We start from the raw sequence: 20,988 nt of genomic DNA, 5'->3' as shown, positions 1-20,988 counted from the left end.
AGCTGGTGGACTGGGTCCTACCCCTGTATGCCAAATTATATTGGCGACCAGAGGAGCAGGTGAGTTGGCGGTTGCCTTGCATGGATGTGTGTGATGGTGACAGATGCCTGTATGCATGTGTGCTCAATTTGTAACTGCACAGGCGTAGATTGTGTGGCAAGTACTGTGAGTGAGGTGGTAAAATGATCCTGTGAAGTGTCCGTCCCATAGGGGGCGATATGTCAGTTGTATCAAATGGGCATATCCTGACATCTGTTTTTCTTCTCTGTGTGTCCCATACAGGTCAGCACCCATCAGAAGAGGGGACTCTGGCAGGCCATCGCCAGACCCTAGGGGTCCACAACCGCCGGAGCACCCATTGGAGGAAGCAGTGGGAGGACCTGCAGTGCTGGGCCAGGAAGACCTGCAAGGCCCAGCTGGGGAAGGCCTCCCAACGAGAAAGGGGTACCTGTCGGACCCTGACCCCCCTAATGTGCCATATTCTGGCGGTGGCATACCCAGATTTGGATGGGTGCTTTAAGGCAGCACAGCAGCCACAAGGGGGTGAGTACCAACACCGTTTCATACCACTTTGATGGATGTGTTTGGGTGCTATGGCATGTATGCTGTCTAGTGCCAGGCACTCTGACAGCTGTCTTCCAGCAGTCCTGCCCCCCCATGGGCACGGAAATGGTTAGGGATAGGTCTGACAGTTCATCAGGTCCATGTGTAATGTGGGAAATTAGTTTTATGCTGGGTAGTGGCCATAAGTCAGGGGCATAGTCATGACTATAGTTGTAGGTGCTGCGTGTAGGTGTGTAAGCTGGATGGGAGGTTGTATGCACCAAGTATGTACATCCATTCAGGTATTTACAGATTTCTCTCATGTTTTGTCTCCCCACCCTTGTGCTCTTGTGTTCTTTGTGTACATCAGCATCATCTGGCGATGGAGCAGTGGCACAGGCGAGTGGGGATGCAGCGGCCCATGGTTCAAAGAAGGCAGAGTTTGCGGAGGCCAAGGGGACCAGTGGGTTGGAGGGCGAGAGGAGTACCATGGGGGAGGCAACTACCACTGGAGGTAGTGACTCTGATACCTCCTCCGATGGGAGCTCCCTGGTGGTGGCAGACCATAGTGGGCCCACTCATTCTGTGTCATCTTCCGCCACCCCCATACTATCACCGCCCTCCCAGTTTCTCCCCACCCAGTTGCCCGTGCCCGCTCACCCAGAAGGGCGGGCGTCTTCTTCGCCCCAGGCACCTCATCCCCTGCCCCTGCCAGCCCTACTGCCCTCACAGAGGAGGCTATTGACCTCCTGAGGAACATCTCTGTAGGGCAGACAACCATCGTGAATGCCATCCAGGGGTTAGCATCCCAAATGCAGCAATGCAATGCATAACTGGAAGGCATTCACAGTGCCATGTCTGGCCTACAGAGATCTTTTCAGGCTCTGGTCTCCTCTTTGACGGCAGCCAGTGTCCCTGGTCTTTCCCTCCCCCCTCCAACCACCTCTACCCCTTCCAGCACCCCACTCCCTTCACCCATCCCAAGCACACGTTCAGACAGCCATGCACACACCTCAACACACAAGAAGCACACAGATAAACACAAGCACCACACTTCCCACCACAGGTATACACACAGCCAACATACAAAGGCACACTCAACAACATCCACTTCCCCCAGTGTGTTCACCTCTCCCGTCTCTCTGTCTGACACCTCAACATGCACACCCACAAGCACTACACACTCAGTCACTGCTGCTGGCCCCATTCTTGCAGTCACCACAACATCAGACATCCAGTCATCCACCCCAGACACCACACCTGCACTCACCACAACAACATTGACTGACACATACAGCACACTCACCAGACCTGCAGACACCTAGACAACATCCATTTACACTGGTAGCCTGTCTTGTCCCACTGTGTCCACCCTCTCCTCCAAAGACACTCAAACATTCCCAGACACCCACTCAACACACATCCACCACACCTCAGCATACTGTACAGGCACCTACATCCACGTCCAGCACATCTACAACAGTTACAAGCACTCCCTCTACCTCCACTCCCACACCTTCCTCCATGTCCACCCCAACTGCCTCTAAAAAAAAAAAAATACCTGTCCTGTGTTGACCTGTTTGAACCCACTGGCCCACTGTGTCTTGTCCCTAAACGTGCCCATCTCCTTGCCCTGTCCACTCCTTCCTCGTCTAAGTCCACCCCAGTCCGCCCTTCTAATTTCTGTGCCCCTTCCCCAGAGTGGAAGAAGCCCTGTGCTGCCCCAGGTCCATCTGCCACCCCCAGTCCAAGCCCTCTCCCCCACCTTCCAAGAGCAAACCCAAACACCCTCCACCTCCCAAACGTAAGCGCAAGCCCCCCAGACGTAAGTCGTCCCCCACCACCCTCTGCCCCTGTTCCCTGAGGTGCCTGGCTGCCCCATCGATGTCCCTTTGCACATGTGGGAGTCAAGTTCTGGCCATTTGGGCCCTTCAGCATGTTTCTCTTGGACTGGCCAATGGCCTTTTTGGACATTCCTTTATTTATTTTATAATGAAGGTTGTGTGCCCAGTGGTGCTGTTGGCACACTGTAGAGACGTGGTTCATCATTTCATTGTGGAAGTGTGGTGTGCACATGTGTGTACTTTGGGCAGGTTTTCTTTGTGTCGGCTAAGTACCTTTTGTTCTGGTGTGTATGGCTTGTGATGGTGGGAGGGGTTGGGAGTGTGTTGCAGGGTGGGTGGGGTGGGTGGGTGTGTAACTGTGCCCTTTCTTCCCTTGTTTACTAGGTTGCTGTACTTATAGTTGTCGTCTTCGTCGGAGGTCATGGTTGTGGAGGTATATTGCAAGGAGCAGGACTGGCATATTTTGCAACTCTCTCTCCATGTCTGCTTCTGCGTGTTGTGTGTGCCTACGGTGAGTGTTTCCTTTTATTTGGTTCATTTCCACCACCCCATGCATGGCAGTGGTTCCCACCCCGGAACTAACGGCGGTCTTGTGCTTCATTATTTGTTGGGCGGGTGGGGCCTTTCCGTCGGCCTGTGGGCAGCCTGTTCCATTGTTGTCGGCACTCCAATGCCGGTGGTGTGTAGATAGCCCGCTGGCTGTTTCTCATGTTCTTCATTATTTGGCAGTCTGGACCGCCAGCCAGTTGGCGGTAGTTACCGCCACCACCGGCGGAGCGGTGATTGCCCCCATGTTCATAATGAGGGCCTTTATGTCCAGGTGAGAATTCAACCAGGGTGGCCTTCCGTTCATACCACTCCTTCATCACCTCTTGACTGGACTCAAGGTTACTTTTGGCCTGCTTCCAGAAGCGTTGGGTTTGGTTGCGGAGGGCCAGCATGTAGATGACCACATCCTGGCAAGGTGTCTTAGGCGCTTTCTCCCAGCCCTCTTTCACTATGCTTAGTGGTCCCCTGAGAGGGTGACCATAGAGAAGCTCAAATGGCTGAACCCCACCCCTTTCTGGAGCACCTCCCTATAAGTAAAGAGAAGGCATGGCAAGAGGATGTCCCACTTACGCCTCATGGCCTCAGATAGGCCAGTGATCATGCCTTTTAGGGTCTTGTTGAATCTCTCAACAAGCCCATTGGATTGAGGATGGTAAGGGGTGGTAAACCGGTAGGTTACCCCACACTCATCCCACATGGACTTCATGTACGCAGACATGAAGTTTGTGCCTCTGTCAGACACAACTCCCATAGGAAACCCCACACAGGTAAATATTCCCATCAGGGCTCTGGTCACCACTGGTGCAGTCACTGTTCTCAGAGGGATCGCCTCTGGATAGCGGGTGGCATGGTCCACCAAAATCAGGATAAACCTGTTGCCCAAGGCAGTTTTGGGGTCCAAGGGACCAATGACATTGATGCCCACCCTTTCAAAGGGGATGGCAACGATGGAGAGTGGGATCAGGGGGGCCTTAGGCCTCTTCCCTGTCTTCCCACTAGTCTTGCAGGTGAGGCAGGCCCTGGAGAAACTATCTGAGGCTACCCGCATTCTAGGCCAATGGAAGTGGGTGACAAGCCTGGCAAAGGTCTTGTCTTGGCCCAAATGTCCTGCCAGGGGGATGTCGTGAGCCAGACCCAGTAGGAAGGCCCGGTAACACGGGGGTACCACCAGCACACGTGCTGCCCCAATGGCCGGAGCCTTAGGCTCACTATAAAGGAGATCATTCTCCCAGTAGATATGGTGATCGCCAGAGGCTTCACATGCTGCTTGGGCTGCGGCCTGTTGCCTCAGACCCTCAAGGGTGGGGAATTCTTTCTGCGCCTTGCAGAATTCTTCTCTGGTTGGCCTACCCTCTACTTTCCAGCCAGCAAGTTCAGGCAGGTTGCCCAGGTCAGCAATATTCTCTCCAGTTGGATCAGGGGCCTCCTCCTCTGGGACTCCGTCCACCACCGTGAGAATACCTGAGGCGGGTTTCCTGCGCCTCTTGCCCTTCCTCTGTGCAGCTGTCTGGGCCATTGTTCCAGGCTCCAGACGCCCTTGACTCCCTTCCCAGGCAGCCATGGACCTTGTGGACATCTCCAGGTGGGATCTGTGCTCTACCTCATTCCAGGCAGTATGCTCAGGATCATTGCCTAACAGACAATCTACAGGCATGGCAGGACTCACACCTACTTTTAGAGTACCAGAGAGCCCCCCACTCAAAGGAAACCAGAGCCACCGGTAGGTGACTTTCGCGATTGTCAGCAACTATGACCTGGTGGAATGTATTAGGGACTATCTGCTCTGCTGACACCAGCTGATTCTTGACAGTAGTCATACTGGCTCCTGTGTCACGCAGAGCCTCCACCCTTTGCCCATCAATGGTGACCACTGCCTATACCTGGAAATATTGGCAGGCATGTGGGCTTTTGGCACCATAACCTCATCTCCCAGGAATACTAGGGACACCTGTATCTGTCCCACAAAAAAACTGGGACTGTCTCCCCCCAGAGTGCTACACTAGCCAACCCAGGTGTCTGCCCCCCAGTGGTGGGCTGTTCTCTCTTGGAACACTGGGAGTCGCCCTTAGAGTGTCCATGCTGGTAGCACTCTAAGCATTTGGGGATGAACTTCCCTATCTTCTTATCAAAGTACCCTGGCTTCTTCCCAAATTTAGATGAGGAATGGTTACCACCTCCCCCTTGGGAATTGGTTTGGGGGCCTTTTGAGAGTTCCTTATCTTTAAGTTTTTCTCCCCACTCTTTCTTCTGTTGGGAACCCTGACCACCTTTGTGGGTGTCCCCTCCAGAGTTCCGCCTCATCAGCAAGATTTCTTGGATCAGTCAGTTTACTGTCTACTAAGTGCTGGCGCAACTCTGTAAAACAAATACTGAGCATATGCTCTCTCAGAATCAGATCATATCATCCTTTGTAATCATTTACTTTGCTGCCTGCACCCATCCATTCAGTGTCTTATTGGAGAAATCAAAACAGTCTACCCAAGTCTGTGTGTAAAGTTTGGTACTGTCCCTAAACCTCTGACAGTATTTTTGAGGAGCCAGCCCAAAGTAAAGCGGCTTTCATGGGTGCATAGACATTCTGATCATGTGGATCTAGTGTAGGGAGTGTGTCCCTCCCCACTGCTGGTACATAAAACCACAAGGCCACCCCCAATGCTCCTCAGAGGTCCCATGAGCCCTTAGTGCAACTTCATAGGCAGCCAGCCACTTATCAATGTCATCTCCACCACATATCTTGGCACCACATTTTTGGGTATACTAACCTTTCTCTCCCCAACAAGTCCTGCATGTATGCTGCTACCATCACTGCTGGACTCAGACTGTCTTGCCTTGATCTTCAGCTCCTTGAGACTCAGTTCATGAGCCAGCCAACAAAAGTTTCTTTTCAGCCAAGGCTCACAGCTGCTTTTGCTTCTCTTTCTGCCCTCCTCACCTCCTATTCAGCTTCAATTTTCAACCTTGCCATTTGCATTTGGAATTCACTCTCCTCTCTCCTTTCCTCTGAGGTCAGGCCCTGATCAGAGACACTGCTCCCTGGTTTGGCAGGGGGCACAATCATAGTGGTAAAATCCTTTACAAATGGCAAATAATCCTCTGAGGGGCCATCCTCTGGACCCTCCTCCTCAACATTCTCATCAGAATGGGCTTTTGCCCAGGCCCTCACCGCCATTTGGAAGTCCTCCTTTCTGGAGGCCTTCTGGGTAGGTACTCCGATATGCCTGCAGGGACGGCTGTGCATTGATTTCTGGCGCTCGGTCATGGATCCTCTTCAGGTTGTGGGTTTTTCGGACACCCTGGGGACGATGCTTGGATTTCCGGCGCTGACAGGACGAAGTCACAGGGGCTGCGTCGATTGAGTGGGCGTTGCGTGGAAATTTCCACTGCACGGCAGGCGATTCCTCTCTGGAAGTCGGGCTGCGTCGTTCTGGCTCGGCTGTGCATCGATCCAGTGGGACGTGCATCGAATTTACGGTCAGTACCCTGGCGCTGTGTGGATCTGCGGTGAATTTCTCACTGTGATGTAGGCTGCGTGTCGTTTTTGGCAGGCTGTGCGTCGATTTACACTGCACAAGGAGTCCTTCTTGCAGAGATGAAGTCTTTTTGATCCTGATATTTCAGGGAATAGGAGACAAGCTCTATACAAGCCCTTGGAGAGCACTTCTCACCAAGGCCAGAGAGCAGCAAGGCAGCAGGGCAACAGCAAGGCAGCAGTCCTTCACAGAAAGCAGTCAGGTGAGTCCTTTGGGCAGCCAGCCAGTTCTTGGCTGGATGCAGGTTCTGGTTCAGGTTCCCTTCTCCAGGAAGTGTCAGAGTTGGTAGGGGCAGAGGCCCTGTTTAAATACCCAAATGTGCCTTTGAAGTGGGGGAGACTTCAAAGAGTGGCTTAGAAGTGCACGTCTCCCTTTCAGTTCAATCCTGTCTGCCAGGGTCCCAGTAGGGGGTGTGGCAGTCCTTTGTGTGAGGGCAGGCTACTGTCCTTTGACATGTAAATGTCAGGCCCTCCACCCCCCTAGCCCAGGAAGACCCATTCTAAATGCAGATGTATGCATGTGAGGCTTAGTATCCTGTGTTTGGGGTGTTTCTGAGTGAATGCACAAGGGAGCTGTCAACTGAACCCAGCCAGACGTGGATTGTAAGGCACAGAAGGATTTAAGTGCAGGGAAATGCTCACTTTCTAAAAGTGGCATTTCTAAAATAGTAATATTAAACCCATCTTTACCGGTCAGCAGTATTTTGTATCACCATTCTGGCCATACTAAATATGACCTTCCTACTCCTTTCAGATCAGCAACTACCACTTAAACAGTATATGAGGGTAACCCCAATGTTAGCCTATGAAAGGAGCAGGCCTCACAGCAGTGTGAAAATGAATTTAGGATGTTTACACTACCAGGACATGTAAACTACACAGGTCCTTGTCCTGCCTTTTGCCTACACAGCACCCTGCCCTATGGGTTACCCAGGGCATACCTTAGGGGTGACTTTTATGTAGAAAAAGGGGAATTTTAGGCTTGGCAAGTACTTTTAAATGCCAAGTCAAATTGGCAGTGAAACTGCACACAACAGGACTTGCAATGGCAGGCCTGAGACATGGTTAAGGAGCTACTTAAGTGAGTGGCGCAATCAGTGCTGCAAGCCCACTTGTAGCATTTAATCTACAGGCCCTGGGCACATATAGGTCACTTTACTAGGGACTTATAAGTAAATTAAATAATCCAATTTGGTATGATCTATTGTCATCATGTTTAAAGGGAGAGAGGATATGCACTTTAGCACTGGTTAGCAGTGGTAAAGTGTGCAGAGTCCTAAAACAGCAAACACAGTATCCAAAAAGTGGAGGGAGGTAGGCAAAAAGTTCGGAGTGACCACCCTAAGGCTGTCAGGTCTAACAGAGCAGATTTAAGGCGCTGCTCCATGACCATGAGTATGGAAGAGCACACAAAAGGAAACAGAAGTTTGCTCGCAGTCAAAAGTATCAGCAGTTATGCAATTTTCTATGTAACAGGGTTGATGTCATGCAAAGTGCTCGACTACTGCCCAATGAGATCGCGCTGCATAGGAAATAAAAAGAAAAAGTAGTCTAGAAGCGATGCGGAAAACATTGAGCATCGTATGTTTTCAGTAGTTTACCAGTGGTATAGAGGAGGGCGAAACACCGGAAACGGCATGACGTATGCATGCCTTTCACAAATGAAATCAATAGAATTTTAAAAGGCAAGCCCATGAACCAGTGAAACTGATGGGTGTGACATGGGCGTGGTTAAAAGCCCACAGAGATATTACAACAGGGACCAGAGCGCATGCGGGCTCGACCCTAAAAAATGGAACATTGCTTAATGAACATTGAAATACACACTGTCTACATATGATGCACAGCACTATTACATCACATTGATCTGGTACATTCAGCAACGTGGCAAAGTAGAGATGGGATAATAAACCACATATGTATGCCGTACAGAAAATTTAAAGGGCAAAATCAGAATATTCATGTCACTGATGCACAGAGTCCAGAGTTGGAGTGAAGCATGCTACCTTGAAACCTGTACAAAGGTGCATGCCTTTGATGGCTATGTCAAATTCCTATCCTTAAAGGGCCACCATCTGGAAGTAACTACATTGCCAGGGAAGTGTCCAACTCTCTACATGTGCTGAACAATGTAGCACACATTAGAAGGTCAACATGATAGAAGATTGATCATCACTTTGCTCCTTACATGTCACCTGTGCAGGGTATTTCAACATCAACTGTTCAAACTCTGTACAGGCACGTATGTGATTCAAGTCATGTATACAAATACGTGCATGTGAAATAATTTGTGGAGACTACAACATCTTGTCCAGCCAGTGGTGTTATGAAACGTGAGGGGGTCTCCCTGCAACGTGCATGATAGGGGGCCCTTACACTCTGAACCCAGTCATGAGCTCTCAGGTCAGGGGTCCACTGTCCCTGCACAGCAGTGGAGGTCCCCCCCAGAGCTCTGGGGCTCCCCCGCACTGTGGGGGGTTATTGTTAGGCCTCTGTGATCAGCCCCTTTGGGTGCGGTGTTGCAATTTGACAGATTTACCCTGTATTTTGACATTCTACCCCTCAAATTATTTGTCCCTTATTGTTATGAAATAGATTGTAAATGTATTTAGTATGCACACAGTTACATACAGATGATAAATATGTACTTGCCTACAGGGCCACCAACTTCCATGCCAGGGTTATCTGGGAAATTGGCCTCATAGGTCACCACATCTGTCCATCGGTGCTTGAGCTGGTGTAGAGTCAACCCCAAACACCTTGGTCATGTTTTTTTTTAATGGCACAACATTAGTTAAATCGCCAGTGTGCCGGTACCACAATGCACATTTGCACTTCTGCTGTCATTTCCACACATTGATTTTGATGCATGACAGTGCACCAGTTGTCACCCATGTACCTGGAATAATGTATTTGTTCAACTGTAGAGGTCTGTGTGATGCTGGATCAGACACCTTGGGCACCCTGTGATTAGGGCAGGACTGGGCAGGCAACATTTTTCTACTCTGTGTGACAGACAGCAGTATACATTTGGTTATTCGGGGTGGTTGTAAGTCCATCATGTGCCATTAAACTCATGGCAGTTGGGTCAGCATTTACAGGTGAGGCAACAGATTGGCCATGGAGTCAGCACGGGACCAGGGAATAAATGTGCATTCCCTAACATCATGCAACAGGAAACAGTAGGCTGCATGGCAAATACAGCAAGACAGACAATATGAGCTGTGGGATCACACTTCACTGGTCACAGCCATTACCAGGGGACACCCCTGGATGTCAAACATATTAAAATGTGCACATTTAGAATGCTCCTGAGGCCTATGTGCAATGCTATATATTATTCCAAAATCTAGCTAGGCTTTTCCTTCATTCCATGTGTGGACAGTCCATCATTGTGATGTGTCACAGATGCCATTCACATTTAGGGAAGCACAAAGAAAAGCTGGCTCACCTCTATTAAAGTGTATGGTCCTCACAGCATGCACATTTTCTGAATTTATGGACACAATCATGTGTAATTCAATTTTGCAGCATGGTTTTGTACTTCAACCATGTCTTACACACAGAGCTAGGCAAGGTACTCCATATTAGGTAGTGGCACAGCCACGTCAGGACTCAGGGGGGGAATGTTTGACCTGATTTTTGTAGCTCATCCACAGCGCAACATGATATATCTGTAATGTACATATATTATGATATCATTTCTCAAAACCAAGTCCACGTTGCATGGCCTTATGAGGGATAATTCATCTTGTGTGATACAACGCTTTAGAAGTCATTAGTTTAGTCAGCACCTTAGAGAGTTTCTATGACCATTGCATGAGTGAACACATGCAGCATCCATGTGTTAAGAGCGATCCCCAGATGTTGCAAACTAGGGCAATCTGAGAATATGTTATAAGTGATGCCCAGTCGGGTAACAAGCTGTACAATCTTAGGTTCTCCTTCTCACTTTAGCATAACATGTGTGCAGCATTTTGTACATGAGTATATCATTCACACATTTTTCAAAATACATCATATTGTCGGGGTTGGGTGTGACACAGATCCACCTGTCCTTTATGAGAGGTGATTGAAGCAGCAGGCCTCGTTGCAATGAACCAGAGACACCTGGTCATGTTCACTACTACAGTGCCCTTAACATCATGCTGCCAACCCTACTTTCACTCCTGTCAAAGGCAGTAGCAGGACATCTACTCTGAGAACAGGTCTTTTTGTGGTCCTCCTGGTCCAAGAAGAAAGCATTCCCTGACACAGGCCTATGTAGTGGCACACACTCAAATGTCATTACCCTTTTGGGATGAAACACAATTAGCTGATCCCTCAACAATGCACTTGTACACTCAACACAGTGGTATACTATTGTAGCCATGCAGAGGTAAGTGTTAATCCTATTTCGTCCAGCAAACCATTCTTGACAGACTTTTCACATGGGCATTACAATCTGGACATCTCTGTATTTCTCAGGTGCTGTGATGTGTGATAAACACATCTCCATTATCATTCCCCTCTTGGTAATTGCCCACAATATAAATTCACCTGCTCATATTGTTGTGTTAAAGGACTTTGAATCTCATCACATGATTGTGCAAGGCCTGTGAGTTGTGTTTACTGACAACTGTAGCATGAAGTGGTATATATGACACTTAGGCCAGGAATTGAGTCACTTGTATGTTGTTTTGAGGTTCCCCAGGCTCGCATGTATGCATACTGTAACAACTCAATTACATCTTGTACACATCATGTTTGTACTTTGTCCATGACAACTGTCACTCATGATCTGTGAAGGTATATGCTACAACATCAGCTCCTCTATATACTGCCATTGTGCATGCTCCCACATTGGAGAAGCACACTACATTGAGTTCATTGATTCAGGTATGAATATATTTGGTGGTTTGTCACTAACAGAGTGACATCTGATACACACATTGGTGCAGCACTGCACTGCTCAAGTGTGTGAGGACAGGGATTGCAAATTTGGATGTGGAAATGTGGCATGGACTGTCCCTTTATTGCAGAGCACTGCATCACATGGCATTGCTGTATAGGTGGTCTCAATGAGGGGAACTCAACGGCTCTGACAACATGATTGTTAACTGTTGAGGCCTAATTCAAGTTGAGGAGCTGTGAGTGTCTTGATGTTTACAGTGACGGTGACATAATATTGCAAACACAAATATTATATACATACATTTATTTACATTTTGCATAAATCAGTTCATATTTCACATTTATTCCATCCAGCAAAAGAATATTTAGGAAAAGAAATTCTGCACAATGTGGTTGCATCACCGCCGATCAGCCATTGTGTGTTATATTTCTCCTCTGTCCTCGTCCTCCTCCTCCTCCTCCTCAATTGCTTCCTGCTCCTCATGAGGCGCATTCCACAGGGCATTTGTCCGTACACATACTTATATGTTGCATCCTATACAACGTATTATTTTGCATACCATAGGGTGGGAGAATAGCAATCTAACCCCGACATGTCCAAGCAGAGGAAGCAGGACTTCAGCACAACTAACATTCTCTGGACAGTGCCCCTGGTCTTACCCAGTGCCTGGCTGTACTGCTGTTTAGTCTCTTTGTGGGAATGTCCATTTGGGGTCATGACCCATTGCTGCAGTCCAAATCCTTGGTCAGCAGAAAATAAAAAAAAACAAATGTCCATCAATGTTTTTGGTGATTCACCTTTCTGTACATGTCTGAATGACTCATGCACATTTCTACCAGTATTTCACAATATTTGTTACATATACATTTGCACATTTTATTCCACGTCTCTTACAGTTGTCTGTGACATAGTAAAAGATGTGCATGCCCTGATACTTTGGACACTGCAGACAATGAAATAGATTATATTTGAGCAGTAGCATACTATGGGAGGTTCATTGCCACTGTAATTACTCACTGCATTGCAAAGTGACAGTATGTTGATCATCTCTAGGTAGGATGTGCCAGTGCCAACCTGTTTCACACTCACGCATACATATGTCACTCTGAACCATTGATGTTGTTGCTGCACTACTTGACAATGACAGAGCCTTTGAATTGTTCACTTCATTTAGCATGTGATTTTGTTGTATATATGTGTAGGACTCCACACATGTTCCATGGATAGTTGTACTATTTATCGTCAGCCTTCGGCTGTTGCTTTTCATCAGACAGTTCATCAGACAATTTGACATGGTGCACTGGGGTTGCAAGATAGGTATTGCAATGTGGGGCATCTCTATGTAGGGCACACTGATGTTGTAACAAATATCTGTCTGCCACAGACCTGGACACAATGCATTGGTCTTCACATGCATATGTTTTACTGTAACTTGTAGAGGACTGGTTACCTGCATGCCTTGATTCTATCATCGTTGCTGTGGCAAACAAATGTTGAGATTGATATCCTGAGTACACTGTGGTGTCTTGTCCTTGTTGCATTTAATTATATGTTGATGACTGATGGATGCCATTTTTGCCAGCATTGTATTAGACTTTGTGAGTTTCACATAGCTGAATTCCTCTGCTTTTCATTTGGGCAACTTACACCACAGAACACATAAGCTTTCACATTGGTTACATCTGTCAAAGCCGCTATTACCCTAAGTGTGTGTCTGTACGTGGACTGTCAGAATGGCTGAGACATATGTGTGTTTTGTACTGTTGATGCTACATTATTATCCAGTATTGACATTTACCCCTGTCTGGGGCCTACTCTGACATAGCAGGCCACACACGGCCTTTCAAAAGACTTCTTACTGTGTTGCTTCCGACACTTTCATCACCATACACGTATACTGGCATGTGTGACACAGTTACTCATTTACAGGATACTTGTTCTGTCTCCCCTGAAAATGCTGAGCCTTGACTGATGCAGACAGTAGGAGACACTTTTCTCACACTTCTCTTTTGTATTGCCTTTTTCCTAACAATGGCTTGTCTGGCCTATCACATGGTTTAATCGTGATTCTTTATCTGGTGTAGATTATGTGATTCTATTCATTCATACAGAGTGAAACAACACATTACTAGTCACTGAGGTTCTGTAGCTACTGCCATTGACAGGTTAGTTAGTGCATGTCAATGTGGGACATCATTGTCTGCACGTTGCAGTGCATTGGGCACACCATCATCAGCCTTATTCGATCAATTGACCATAAAAGCAACATAAAAAAAACAATAAATAGTAAATAGTACATGAATAAATAGTCACTTTTTAAATACAGCATCTACACATCTATGAATTAGTTTAAAATCATTTAAACAATCATAAGATCAAATTACACATAAAACTCTGAAACTTATCTAAATCAATTACATGGAACCTTATGTTGCTTTTTGGAAATGGCAACGTATGCGCCATGCTGCCAATAAGTACTTGCTTACTGGAAAAATTACATCAACTGAGTTATCACTTTTTAACACCCGTAAAGCCAAGGAAAAGTTTTTAAATCCCATAGCCCTACAAGTATTGCGACTCCATTTTGATCACAGAATCGCATAAGCTGGACAGAAGAACATAAAATGTTCCATGGTTTCAAAAGTACTCCCACAGGCGGGGCATATATCAGGGAGGCTGATTGGCCCCCTCCTATGAATCAATGACATCAGGGGCAAAGAGCCGAACCGAAACCTTGCATATAAACGTTTGCCCTGCAAATCCGGTACAATGTCCAAATAAGATTCAAACTTTGGAGACCATTTAAGATCAGTAAAAGAATGAGTTAAACAACCATGTGATTTACAGGTTATATTGTTATCCCTAACATTTTCCCAGTAATCACCCAGACCCAACAAATGGAACCAGTGAGACACTTATCGAATCCAGGGAAGAGTGTTAGCATCTTGACATTTTATTAAATCGAGTAATGAGGTCTTATATATATCTAATTCAGGGGTAATCCATAGCCTGATCCAATAAAGGAGGGGTCTTAAGATAACTAAATCTGCTACTCGACTTAACCCCAAATCTAAGAATAATGGAAACAGGGGTGTGATGCGTGGATACGCAATCAGAGCCCTTGCGAAATTGTTTTCCCCCACTGAGATTTTGTTACAATTGCAGAAACCCCATACTTCCGCTCCATACAGGGCTTCTCCTTGTGCCTTAGCTATATAGTTTTTTATTGCTGGGGATACAGCTTTTGTAAAGGAACTTTGATAAAAGCGCAGTATGGATGAAGCTCTGTATTGTAACAGCCCTGCGCTTTTTATAATCTGCTCTTCCCATGATAGTTTACTAGTTAGCCTGACTCCCAGGTAGTCTATAGAGCTAACTTCCTTCAGGGGAACTCCATCGATGTGAATGGAGCATCTTTTACTAGGTCCTTTGGATAACACCATCAATTTAGTTTTGTTAATATTAACCTCCAACCCGTGATCGCTACAGAATAGATTAAACCGGTCAACAAGGATTTGCAGCCCCATTGGTGTCTTAGAAATGAGAAGCGAGTCATCAGCGAAAAGGAGAATAGGAATTTTTTGTGTATTCAAGGAGGGAGCATCATTCTGACATGTGGTCACAGCCTTCACTACTTCATTAATAAATAAAGTAAATAGTAGGGGGGCTAGCACACAACCTTGGCGAACTCCCCTTCTAATTGGAATCTGTTCTGTCAGTTTGCCTTGTTCACCCCACCTCACTTGGGCATAGGTGTTTTTATGTAATCATTTTAACAGGAGTAATAAGTCCTCTGGGACTCCCAATCTACCCAGCACTTCCCACAATTTAGCTCTTGGGACCAGGTCAAAGGCAGATCGCAGGTCTATAAATACTACAGATAGACGCTGCTTAGCGATAAGTACATATTTCCAATACAATATAGCCAATCGAAAGACCTGGTCTACCGTGCTGGTTTTAACACGGAACTCTGCCTGTAGTTGGGAAAGAATTTGGTGCTCCTCAACCCAGCTAGTTAGCCTCTGTAGAATTTGTTTAGCGAAAATCTTTTGTAAGTTATCTATAAGGCTAATTGGCCTGTAATTAGCTGGAAGATTAGCATTTCCTTTTTTATAGATTGGTATAATTTCAGCCCCCTTCCATGTACCTGGGATTTGTGCCCCTGCAGCTATACTGTTTGAGATGGTATTGATATACCAGGACCAGATATTTGGTTCCGATCTATAGAGATCTCCAGGAAGTTTATTCGGTCCGGGTGCTTTGCCAGGTTTCAGGCTGTTTATAGCCTCAAGGTTTCTTCTATTTTGAAGATGAGGTGACCCTTAAGGGCACACTGAACCCCCACTTGGAGGGGCGTGCTGGGGTTCAGATCCAATAGCATTGGTGGAGAGTGGACTATATTAGTGTCCATTAGGCCCTCTGGTAGGGCATAAAGGGTGGAAAAATGCTCTACCCAGCTTTCTGGTTGTATTTGATTGCTAGGGCAGCTCCTACCTCCATTTTCTCTTTTAGACAGAAGTTCCCAAAAACGCTTGTTATTCTTCTCTCTAGAGGCATCTAATAATTCCTGCCACAGGGAATCCTCCCACCGCTTTTTCGCATTGGACAGGGTTCCTTTGTATGTTGACCTAGCTTGTTTAATCTCCCCCAGGGAACCAGACATTACTACTACTTTTAGCCCAGAATTAGCCTTGGAACACCTCTCGTCAAACCATCCCTTACGTGCCCTTTTTCCTTCACAGGACTTTGACCGCCTCGCTTTATAAAAAAAAAAACGCAGCTGAATAGCCATGCTGTCATGTATTTTAAGAATCTGAATATTCCCCACAGCCTGGTCTTCGTACTCAGCCAAACTATTTAAAACATTTGATATATTGCTCTAATCTGATATGGGTTGGACATCACTTTTGGCCAAGTGATCTTAGTGAATTTATTGTTCCAGCATGGTGGCGGAATTATTGTAACATGATTATTAAGTGTTCTCCTGAACATTTCTCCAGACAAAGTAAGAAGCAGGGGGAAGTAATCACTATCACATCTCACTTCTACTTTCATGTCTTCCAAGTGGGGCCACAACCTAACATCAACCAGAAAATAATCAATAGTGCTTGTGGACATGCCCCTTTTAAACGTTGCTGCAATATTCATATCAGATGGTGTTCTGCCATTGCAAGCCCTAAGGCAGTGTTTTAAACATAGTGTAGCTAATTGCATGGCCACCCGAGATTTTTTACAGGGCCGAGTAATGGATAATTGTGGGATCCCCCACAACTCATCCTCTTCGTCGGTTAGGCCACTAGTAAGGGTGGAGGGTTTGAAGGTACAATTAAAATCTCCAGCTATAATTAAAATAGTCGAGGGGTGGAGGCTTTCTATGAATTCGGACAAAATAGCCAAAGTGTGGGACTCAGAGCTGCATGAGACAGATTGTATATAAGCATTAACAATAACAATTGATAAACTTCTTTTAAACATGATGAACATAGTTTTTACATCTACAGAATCAATTTCCAGGAGCTTATAGTCACACTGCAGATTCTTGTTTACAAGTAGTAACAGCCCACCTTTCGCCCGACCCAACCCCTTCTCTGGAGGTATAGCAGGAAGACTAAATGAAAGAAATCCATCTATATTAATATCATCCTCTACCCAAGTTTCCTGAAACAAACAAATATCTATGTCTTTAATAAAAAAAGCCCATTCGCTATCATCCAATTTCTTTGCCAAACCTGCAATGTTCCAGGACATGAGTTCTAACGTACATTTGCCTTGGTTAGTCACCGTAGTTAAACAGCCAGCATCTACCAGGCCCAAATCATTACTACAGATGTCTAATGATGGTAACTTATCATTCCCCTTAAAATGCGAGACCTTGGAGCAGGCCACCACATGAGTCACTGATTCAGTAGCCAGTCATACAGGATCAGGCAACGACCGAAGGTCGGTAGCTACCTTACATACAGCGCCTCCATGGGAACTAGTTGAACCATCTAATCCATCTGGTCCCACATCTAGTCCCACATCTAGTCCAGAATTGTGTGGGTCTAGCATTGGGCACACTATGTGCACATGACACAAGGCCCAGATAATTTGGAATGTGGCACTGTACAGTGTAGCAAGTCACAGATCAGCACTGCACTACATCTCTGTGAAAGGGCAATGGTGCACAGTATTTAGGCCATGCAACACATTCCTGACTTTTAAACCTGCACTGACACACAATGGGTTGCCTAGTACAGACACAGGCACACTCGTAACATGGTGCTTGTGTGCCTGCATTTCATGTGGGATTGACTTCGTGCAGGAGTGGCCACCTTCTCACACAGGATGAACCCTTGGAGACCTGATAGTCTATGTATGTGTGCCATGGAATGCAGCACCCATTTGTTGCAGGAGTGACTTGGGTGACTTAAGTTATTTTTCTTTGCTACACATGACCTAGGGAGAGCAATTCATTTAACACATTTCAAAGTTTACTTGGTGTGGGATAATTGGCATGCTCACATACCATGGGAGTACAATACAGTACAATACACTGCATTTCTAAAGCGTATGGCTACCCGGAACCGGGCTTCCCAGCACTAGCAGAGAACAGTGAGAGACAGGCGCAACACATTAAGGGAAGAAATAGGTTTTTAGCTGTTTCCCAAAGTGCAGCAAGTTGTTTTCACCTCTCAAATGGAGTTTCATGAGAACACACACAAACAATGGCTATGGACCCCTTCCTTGCTTACAGTGGTACAACACTGGATTTTCCACAGTGTTGCATTGATCTGGATCTTTACATCATTCAAAGGCACACACAGTGGCTCACACAGTGACTTTGCCTGTCTTAACATGTGTGACTTGTGGGGTGTTGGTCGGCCTGTCAGTTAGTGGGTGCAGCCTTGGTGCTATCTGGTTCAACAGTTCAACAATGGACTCCCTCCTAAGTCTGTAATACCTGATGACCTCATCCTCCCTGAGGTCCATGAGGGAAATCTGCTGTCGGAAGACACGCTCCCTTCTCCAGCGCTGCCTACATGGTGGTTATGGCCTCCTGGCGACTCCCAGCTGAAGAATGAGCACCTCAATGGTGTAGTTATGCTTGCCAAAGTGTTTTGTGTGGGTTGTCTTTATGTACCAGAACCACTGCATCATTTCTTATTGCTGGGTTGCCTATGTGCAGGAATTTTGATGCATTTCAGTCTCTGTGCATTGCTTGTTGATGATTCGTCACACATTCAGGAAACCATAAATCTCACTGCATCAGTTCTACATCAGAATTTATGAGGGAACACCTATCTTGCATATTTTAATCTCTGTGAGGTGCAGCCGGTTCAGGCGCATATGTTTTTTGCGTAGGCCTGCTAAAACTGATGCATTGGGCCACATGCGTTGACTTCTAAATATGGAGTACTGCCTGCACTGCCATCATGTCAAAATTAATGATGCAACGGCGGTGCAAGGCTCTCAAAACTATGTCCCTAGAGGTGTACAGGGTCATTAAAACTGTCACTGTTAAATATAAATCATGTTGGTTTACTATTTGCCTCATCATTATTTCATTTCCTGCTTATAGGACCTTTAAGGAAAATATATAATTTTCTATCAAATGTATACTTGCCCTTGAAACTATGGAATAGCATTACTTAAAAGTAAGACGAGGAGTGTGTCCTGTATTTCAATTAGCCATCCAATCTATTTGTAATGCGGTGTCAGTTTCCATTTATGAGATTGCAAAGTGTAGTCAAGTAAACAAGCCAGTCTATTGTCTATCTTCCGCACCCTGTACATTATTGTTCTCTTCTTTGAGATTTCAAAGTAAAAGCATGTTTTTCTATTTTCCAACACAGATTTAACAAATCTTCCTCTGTGGATCAGTTAGCATTATTTTCATTGGAAGCTTTTATCAACCACCCCACTTCAGAGCAAAGGATATTCTATTGGGGACCTGCATAAACATTTTGCATATAGACGTAAACTAACAATTTCTACTTTCAACAGTAAAACATTTGGCATATAGACGTAAACTGCCAATTTCTACTTTCAACAGTAATGAAAAATATTGTAGCAAAAATTGCCAAGAATTCCTGCAGGGTGCTTTGATCTTTGGGTAAGAAATAGGTCCTTATATTAAGGCTTAAAAAGAAGCAAAAATCTGATGATGTTTTAAATTGTAACTGGAATGCAAGTGTGAGGGCTGCTCCATCTCAGTAAGTTACCCATTGGATATTTTAGGGATTTTAATTTTATAAATTCGGGTCAAGGAATTGTCCTTTATATTACCAAGTGCACCCTACTGACTTTGACCAACTTGGAAATCCAAAGAGCCATCTCGACACATTCCTATGAAGTGTCACGATTTAACCAAGTAGTTTGAATCATTGCACTGTGTTGCCTGTTGTAACTTAAGCACTCAGCTACGATGCTCTAATCTCTTATGTCCTTATGTCAAGAGAAAGGTTAGGGTTTTACTGTCTCAAATATAGAGACAGAGGAGATCAGAATAAGCATTGAAGCCAAGAGTTCCTCCCTCAGGGTTTTGTGTCTAACTCAAAGAAGGATGTGGAAGTTTCCACCATGTTTGCTGCTAACCTCAAAAGCAATGTGTAGGACTTAGAGCCTCACTCAGAACCTGGTGTGAAATTACAATAATTTCTGGAGCAAACCCAAATACAGAGTGCAATCCACATGCAAAATTTTCCCTAACAAGGAATACATTGATAGTTGTGGGAGAAATTCAGGCAGTGGATTCTACTCAGTATTTAAAGTTTCTTGCAGATGCAGGATGATTTTAATTTCCACAAAACTCTAAATTATGCCATATGAAATTTGGTTTCAAATTCCTGTGAAAAACACTAAGTTAAAAACTAGACAGTAGTCATGTGGCCAGTGTCAGAGCTGTGTGGTGGCTCAGGTGGTGAGTGCCCATCCAGGGCCACTAGATTAAACCTGCCAAAGCAACTCCAGTGTCTTAATATAGCAGTGACTGAGGAGGAGGAACCTGTGAGCAGAATGAGTAGCCAAGCTAGGAAGAGACAATGATTATCCTCTGAAGTGCTGCTGCAGCAGCCACCTTATGCTACTAGGAGCAGCTGAATAAATCATGCAGTCTTTTGACTGTATGGGGGAGCTGCATGTTGCTGTATGCAAGCTTGCTCCTTCTCCCAGAGGGTGGGGTGACAGAGGTTCTCAGCCTGGTGAAATAGAGTCCAATCATTTGATTGCGGATTGTCTGTTGTAGATGATGCAGTGAAAAAAAGAATGCTGATTATGAATGTGAGACCCCAGCAAGCAGATTATTAATGTGGGAAACACAGCACTTAATAGAATGGATAGTTAGCTTACTAAAATGTTCACAGACCAACTAAACACAGAAGGGAGAAAATAAAATTACATGCTGGCCATGGGGAACAAAGTGAGCACCAACCAGGAACTGTAGGAATTGTGAAGAGCTAGCGGACAGATCTTAGCATGATAATATAAGAAACGCAAGTGAAAGGGTAATTAAGTAGTGGTCTTTTGTACTTCACTATTTAAACATGTACTGTGGGAGAAAGATTGGGAGGGTGGGGGTCAAACAGCATGTTTAGGGCACACAGAGGAGTGCCCCCTTCACCTACTTAAGGCTCAAGACCAAGTGATAT

The sequence above is a fragment of the Pleurodeles waltl genome, chromosome 1_1 (assembly GCF_031143425.1).
Source record: "Pleurodeles waltl isolate 20211129_DDA chromosome 1_1, aPleWal1.hap1.20221129, whole genome shotgun sequence".
NCBI classification, from domain to species: Eukaryota; Metazoa; Chordata; class Amphibia; order Caudata; family Salamandridae; genus Pleurodeles; species Pleurodeles waltl.
This window is presented reverse-complemented; position numbering follows the sequence as displayed.